The 7,411-nt window shown below is 50.4% G+C and overlaps 1 pseudogene across 2 annotated transcripts; it reads right to left on the minus strand.

Moving 5' to 3' along the window:
• Positions 1 to 615: 615 nt before the first annotated feature.
• On the minus strand, positions 616 to 7,366 carry LOC718020 (large ribosomal subunit protein eL19 pseudogene; annotated as a pseudogene). 2 transcript variants are annotated; one of them, XR_001441493.2, is made up of 3 exons: positions 6,445 to 7,366; positions 3,406 to 3,534; positions 616 to 1,736 (listed from the first exon to the last, which is right to left on the minus strand). The product of XR_001441493.2 is annotated as a large ribosomal subunit protein eL19 pseudogene, transcript variant X1 (transcript). The 2 variants fall into 2 exon arrangements; XR_013410005.1 differs by having other exon boundaries at positions 3,406 to 3,547.
• Between the last annotated feature and the right edge of the window lie 45 nt (positions 7,367 to 7,411).

The raw sequence follows: 7,411 nt of genomic DNA on the forward strand, positions 1-7,411 counted from the left end.
AAGCTGTAGCATAAGTTACATACTTCTCTATTCTCTAAAGCTCCCAAATCCTTTTTTTTTTTTTTAGAAACAAGGTCTCCCTCGTTGCTCAGGCTGGCGTGATCAGAGTTCATTGCAGCCTTGAACTCCTGAAGCTCTCAAACTCTTTTTTCTTTTTCTTTTTTTTTTTTTTGAGACGGAGTCTCGCTTTGTCACCCAGGCTGGAGTACAGTGGTGTGATCTCGGCTCACTGCAACCTCCGCCTCCCAAGTTCAATTCTCTGCCTCAGCCTCCTGAGTAGTTGGGATGACAGGCCCCCACCACCATGCCCGGCTAATTTTTTTGTATTTTTACTAGAGACGGGTTTCACCATCTTGGCCAGGGTGGTCTTGAACTCTTGACCTCGTGATCCATCCGCTTCGGCCTCCCAATGTGCTGGGATTACATGCGTGAGCCACCGCACCTGGCCCTTTTTTTTTTTTTTTTTTTTTCCCTGAGACAGAGTCTGGCTCTGTCCCCCAGGCTGGAGTGCGATCTCTGCTCCCTGCAACGTCTGCCTCCCGGTTTCAGCAATTCTCCTGCCTCAGCCTCCCGAGTAGCTGGGATTACAGGCGCATGCCACCAGCCCGGCTATTTTTTTTTTTTTTTTTTTTCTTAAAGGCTTGTTTTATTTTCATGGCTGATCTATGTAATCACGGAGGCCAGTATGTACAGACAAAGGGGGAGCTTTTATTTCTTGGTCTCTTCCTCCTTGGACAAAGTCTTGATAATCTCCTCCTTCTTGGCCTGGAGGCGCTCTTCACAGCGCTTGCGTGCTTCCTTGGTCTTAGACCTGCGGGCCTCAGCCTGGTCAGCCAGGAGCTTCTTGCGGGCGTTGTCTGCCTTCAGCTTGTGGATGTGTTCCATGAGAATACGCTTGTTTTTGAACACATTCCCCTTCACCTTCAGGTACAGGCTGTGATACATGTGGCGATCAATCTTCTTAGACTCATGGTATCTTCTGAGCAGCAGGCGCAGAATCCTCATTCTCCTCATCCACGTGACCTTCTCTGGCATTCGGCCATTGGCTGTACCCTTCCGCTTACCTATGCCCATGTGCCTCCCCTTCCGGCGGGCCAAGGTATTTTTCCGGCATCGTGCCCGGGAATGGACCGTCACAGGCTTGCGGATGATCAGCCCATCTTTGATCAGCTTTCGGATCTGCTGAGGAGAGTTGGCATTGGTGATTTCATTAGTCTCACTGGGGCCTAACCAGACCTTTTTTTTTTTTTTCTTTTTTTTTTTGAGACGGAGTCTCGTTCTGTCGCCCAGGCTGAAGTGCAGTGGCCGGATCTCAGTTCACTGCAAGCTCCGCCTCCCGGGTTCCCGCCATTCTCCTGCCTCAGCCTCCTGAGTAGCTGGGACTACAGGCGCCCGCCACCTCGCCCGGCCAGTTTTTTTTGTATTTTTTAGTAGAGACGGGGTTTCACCGTGTTAGCAAGGATGGTCTCGATCTCCTGACCTCATGATCCGTCCTCCTCGGCCTCCCAAAGTGCTGGGATTACAGGCATGAGCCACTGCGCCCGGCCTTTTTTTTTTTTTTTTTAATAGAGATGGGGATGGGAGGGGTCTCACTCTTATGCCCCAGGCTGGTCACCAACTTCTGGGCTCAAGTGATCTACCCTCCTTGTCCTCCCAAAGTTCTGGGATTACAGGAGTCAGCCACCGCGCCCGGCCCCTCCCAAACTCTTAAGTGCAGAACTCCATGCAACCAGCACCTAGGTGGAGAAACAGAAAGTTCTTAGCCCCATTTCCTGATCCTGCTTACCCTAATCATCCTCAGGATAATCATTATCCTGAATTCTAACACCAGAGATTAGTTTTGCTTGTTCTAGAATTTCATATAAATGGACCATGAAATACGTTCTCTTTGGTGTCTGTATGACTTTTGTTATGCAGCCTAATGTTTGCAAGATTCATTCATGTTCTTGTTTACTTTTACTTTTTTTTCTTTCTTTCTTTCTTCCCCTCATCCCCCACCCCTGCTTCTCCACAGAGCCTGGCTCTGTTGCCCAGGCTGGAGTGGCAGTGGTGCGATCTTGGCTCCTTGCAACCTCTGCCTCCCGAGTTCAAGTGATTCTTGAGACCCAGCCTCCCGAGTAGCTGGGATTACAGCCCCAATGCCACCAGGCCCGGCTAATTTTTGTATTTTTAGTAGAGACGGGGTTTCACCATGTTGGCCAGCCTGGTCTCAAATTCCCTACCTTAGGTGACCCACCTGCCTCAGCTGCCCAAAGTGCTGGGATTACAGGCGTGAGCCACTGTGCCCAGCCATGACTGACCTCCCTCCCTCCCTCCCTCCCTCCCTCCCTCCTTCCTTCCTTCCTTCCTTCCTTCCTTCCTTCCTTCCTTCCTTCCTTCCTTCCTTCCTTCCTTCCTTTCAAGACAGGGGTCTCACTTTGTTGTTGCCCAGTCTGGCGTTGAACTTCTGGCCTCTAGTGATCCTCCCGCCTTGGCCTCCCCAGTAGTGGTGCACCACTGCTCCCTGCTGATTGGTCACTTTCACTGTTGCAGAGTATTTCACTGTATAAAGGCTGGATCATAATTCACTGCAATCTTGACCTCCTGGGCTCAAGCAATCCTTCTGCCTCAGCCTCCTGAGTAGCTAGGACCATGTGCCACCATGTCTGGCTAATTTTATTTTGTTTTATTATTATTACTTTTTAACATATGCTGACTTTAGTTATTTACTTTTTTTTCTTTTTTTTGAGACGGAGTCTCACTCTGTCGCCCAGGCTAGAATGCAGTGGTGCGATCTCGGCTCACTGCAACCTCTGCCTCCTGAGTTCAAGCGATTCTCCTGCCTCAGCCTCCTGAGTAGCTGGGATCACAGGCATGCACCACCACGCCTGGCTAATTTTTGTTTGTTTGTTTTTTGTTTTTTAATTTTGAGCCAGAATCTCACTCTGTCGCCGAGGCTGGAGTGCAGTGGCATTGTGTTGGTTCACTGCAACCTCCGCCTCCTGGGTTCAAGCAATTCTTCTGCCTCAGCCTCCTGAGTAGCTGGGACTACAGGCATCCAACCACCGTGGCCGGCTAGTTTTTTTTTTTTTTTTTTCTCTTGAGACGGAGTCTCGCTCTGTCACCCAGGCTGGAGTGCAGTGGTGCGATCTCAGCTCACTGAAATCTCCACCTCCTGGTTCACGCAATTCTCCTGCTTCAGCATCCCTAGTAGCTGGAACTACAAGTGCCTGCCACCACACCCAGCTAATTTTTTTTTACATTTTTAGTAGAGACGGGGTTTCACCATGTTGGCCAGGCTGGTCATGAACTCCTGACCTCAGGTGATTAACCCACCTTGGCCTCCCAAAGTGCTGGGATTACAGGTGTGAGCCACCGCACCCGGCCATGCCCGATTAATTTGTGTGTGTGTGTGTGTGTACTTACTTATTTTTTTGAGACAGGGTGTCGCTGTGTCACCCAGGCTAAAGTGCAGTGGCAGGATCTCAACTCACTGCAACCTCTGCCTGTCAGGGTCAAGCGATTCTTCTGCCTCAGCCTCCCGAGTAGCTGGGACTACAGGCATGCACTGACACTCTTGGATAATTTTTTTTTTTTTTTTTTTTTTTGAGATGGAGTCTTGTTCTGTCCCCCTGGCTGGAGTGCAATGATGTGATCTCAGCTCACTGAAGCCTCTGCCTCCTGGGTTCAAATGATTCTCCTGCCTCAGCCTCCCAAGCAGCTGGGTTTACAGGCGCACACCACCACGGCTGGCTAATTTATTTTTTTGTGTGTGTAGTTTTAGTAGAGACAGGATTTCACCATGTTGGCCAGGCTGGTCTTGAATTCCTGACCTCAGGTGATCCTCCTGCCTTGGCCTCCCAAAGTCCTGGGATTACAGGCATGAGCCACGATGCCTGGCCGAGGCTGAGTCTTTATCTTGGGGACTGGCCTGGGCACTGGAAGATGTTCAGGAGCAGCCCTGGCCTCTGCCCACTAGATGGCAAGAGGACCCTCTCCTGTGACAACCAGAAATGTTCCTAGTCATTGTGAAACGTCCTTTAGGGGGCAAAATTACCTCCATGGAGAACCACTGGCTAAGAACATGGAGTGTGAGGATGCACAAAAGAGAGTGATGTGGCTGGAGAGGGCAGCAGCGGTGACACACACAATGCTCAGGCTCCATCAAGTCAGCTCTGCCTAGGGTGCTCTGGGCAGCCTCTTTCTGTCGGAACAGTTGCCATGGTTTGAATGTGTCTGTCGAAGTTCACGTGTTGAAAACAATCAGCAGGGCATAGTGGCTCACGCCTGTAATCCCAGCACTTTGGGAGGCCGAGGCGGGTGGATCACGAGGTCAGGAGTTCAAGACAAGCCTGGTCAAAATGGTGAAACCCTGTCTTTCCTAAAAATACAAAAAAACTAGCCAGGCATGGTGGCACATGCCTGTAATCCCAGCTACTCGGGAGGCTGAGGCAGAGAATTGCTTCAACCTGGGAGGCAGAGATTGCAGTGAGCCGAGATTGTGCCATTGCACTCTGGCCTGGGCAAAAAGAGCAAAAGCTGTCTCAAAAAAAAAGAGAAAAGAAAAGAAAAAAAATACACACACACACACACACACACACACACACACACACACAGAGGTGGGGGTCTCACTATGTTGGCCAGGCTGGTCGCGAGCTAGCTCCTGGCCTTAAATGATCCTCCCACTTCTGCCTCCCGAAGTATTGGAATTACAGGCATGAGCCACTGTATTTGGCCTACTTTTAAATTTTTTTGGTGGAGACTGGGTCTCACTATGTTGCCCAGGCTGGTCTTGAATTCCTGAGCTAAAGTGATCTGCCCACCTTGGCCTCCCAAAGTTCTGGGATTACAGGCACAAGTCACTGCACCGGCCTGCAAGTGAATTTTGTTACATGCATAGATTGCTATTTGGACAATTATAAGAGGATTAAGTTTCATTGGTATCTCTGAAAGGCTGTAAACAGTAGCCATATAAGTGGTAAGCAATTACCAGGTACTTCCACTTTCCATCTCTTAAATCACAAAATAAAATTACTAGCACCGCAGGGAATCTGGTCTGTTCACTTATAACGGTCATTCACCTTCTCTGAGGGTATTCTATAGCATTCATCATCATCTGTCACAATAGCTTTTTTATGTATTTATGTATTTATTCTGAGACAGAGTTTCGATTTTGTTGCCCAGGCTGGAGTGCAATGGCGCAACCTTGGCCCACTGCAACCTCCATTTCCCAGGTTCAAGTGATTCTCCTGCCTCAGCCTTCCAAGGAGCAAGGGTTACAGGCGTGAGCCTCAGTGCCTGGTTGGCTTGTCACAATAGCTTTATTATGTCTAAAATTTTGGTTAATGCCGTAAACTCCTGGACTTTGCAGCTATTCAGCTATTGTTACTTTGAGTATCTTGTAGTTTTGGGAATGCACCCAGCTCATTCACCACAGGGCCTTTGCATAGGTTGTATCCTTGGGCCTGCTCAGGCAGCCTCTCACCCTTGGGCCTCTCCTGCCTCTCTTGCCAGGCATCTCCCACAGGTGCTGCTATTTCCCATTTACTTGTGTCTTCCCTCAGGAGGACAAGGATGGGGTCAGCTTTGTTCATCATCTCAGTTCCCCCTCCAACCTTTCCCCCCCAGTACACAGCCTGGCAGTCAATGCTGATTTGGGAGAATGAACGACTGATTCTATCAGTTGAACGTTTATTTTATTTTATATTTTATGATTTTATTTATTTATTTATTTTCGATACAGAGTCTCACTCTGTCGCCCAGGCTGGAGTGCAGTGGTGCGATCTTGCCTCACTGCAACCTCTGCCTCCCCGGTTCAAGCAATTCTCTGTCTTAGCCTCCCAAGGAGCTGGGATTACAGGCATCTGCCGCTACGTCCAGCTAATTTTTGTATTTTTAGTAGAGACGGGTTTCACTATGTTAGCCAGGCTGGTCTCGAACTCCTGACCTTGTGATCCACCCGCCTCAGCCTCCCAAAGTGCTGGGATTACAGGCGTGAGCCACTGTGCCCAGCCAGTTATTTTATTTTATTTAGTTTTTTGAGACGGAGTCTTGCTTTGTCGCCCAGGCTGGAGTGCAATGGCACGATCTCAGCTCACTGCAACCTCTGCTTGCCGGGTTTAAGCGATTCTCCTGCTTCAGCCTGTAGGTGGGATTACAGGCGTTACAGGTGCCTGCCACCATGCCTGGCTAATTTTTGTATTTTTTAGTAGAGACAGGGTTTCACCACGTTGGTCAGGCTGGTCTCAAACTCCTGACCTCAGGTGATCCACCCGCCTCAGACTCCCAAAGTGCTGGGATTACAGGTGTGAGCCAGGGCGCCCAGCCTATTTTATTTCATTTTGAGACGGAATCTCCTTGGTCGCCCAGGCTGCAGTGTGGTGGTGCAATCTCGGCTCACTGCAACCTCTGCCTCCCAGGTTCAAGCGATTCTCCAGCCCCAGCCTCCCAAGTAGCTGGAATTACAGGTGCCCGCCCCCAAGCCTAGCTAATTTTTGTATTTTTTTTTTTGAGATGGTGTCTCTCTCCGTCGTCCAAGCTAGAGTGCAGTGGTGCGATCTTGGCTCACTGCAAGCTCCGCCTCCCAGGTTCACGCCATTCTCCTGCCTCAGCATACTGAGTAGCTGAGACTACAGGCACCCGCCACCATGCCCGGCTAATTTTTTTGTATATTTAGTAGAGACGGGGTTTCACCATGTTGGCCTGGATGGTCTCGAACTCCTGGCCTCAAGTGATCCGCCCTCCTCGGCCTCCCAAAGTGCTGGGCTTACAAGCGTGAGCCATCCCGGCCGGCATTTAAATTTATTTTTGAGAAGGAGTACGCTCTGTCGTCTAGGCTGGGTGCGGTGGCATGATCTCGGCTCACGGCAACCTCTGCCTCCCCGGTTCAAGCGATTCTCCTGCTTTAGCCTCCCAAGTTGCTGGGGTTACAGGCGCGCGCCACCACAACCGGCTAATTTTTTTGTAGAGATGGGATTTCACAATGTTGGCCAGGCTGATCTCGAACTTCTGACCTCAGGTGATCCGCCCGCCTCGGCCTCCCAAGGTTCTGGGATTAGAAGTGTGAGCCACCCCCCGCCGGTTGAACATCTGAAGCTTCTAAAGCGAACTCTTAGGTTTCATTGGCACGAGGGGCTCGAACCAGGTCAGCCTTCCAGGCGTCAGTGCCCAATGCTTGGCATCTACTGACAGAAACCAGGAATAAGGGGCTGGAGGCGGAAACAGCTTGAAGAAAGAGGTAGAGGCCAGGGAGTGAGGACGGTGTCTCCTTTTCCTGGAAGTTGGTAATTCAGGCAGAAGGAAATTGGATGAGCTTCCAAAACACCCGGGGGGCCAGGTGGCCCCGATCCCACCTCCACTGCGGAGACGCGGCCCCTTTAAGGCTCCCGGAAACGGTCCCACAGGGCCGGAAGTGACCCTCTTTATTTCTCTG

The sequence above is a fragment of the Macaca mulatta genome, chromosome 19 (assembly GCF_049350105.2).
Source record: "Macaca mulatta isolate MMU2019108-1 chromosome 19, T2T-MMU8v2.0, whole genome shotgun sequence".
Classification (NCBI taxonomy): domain Eukaryota; kingdom Metazoa; phylum Chordata; class Mammalia; order Primates; family Cercopithecidae; genus Macaca; species Macaca mulatta.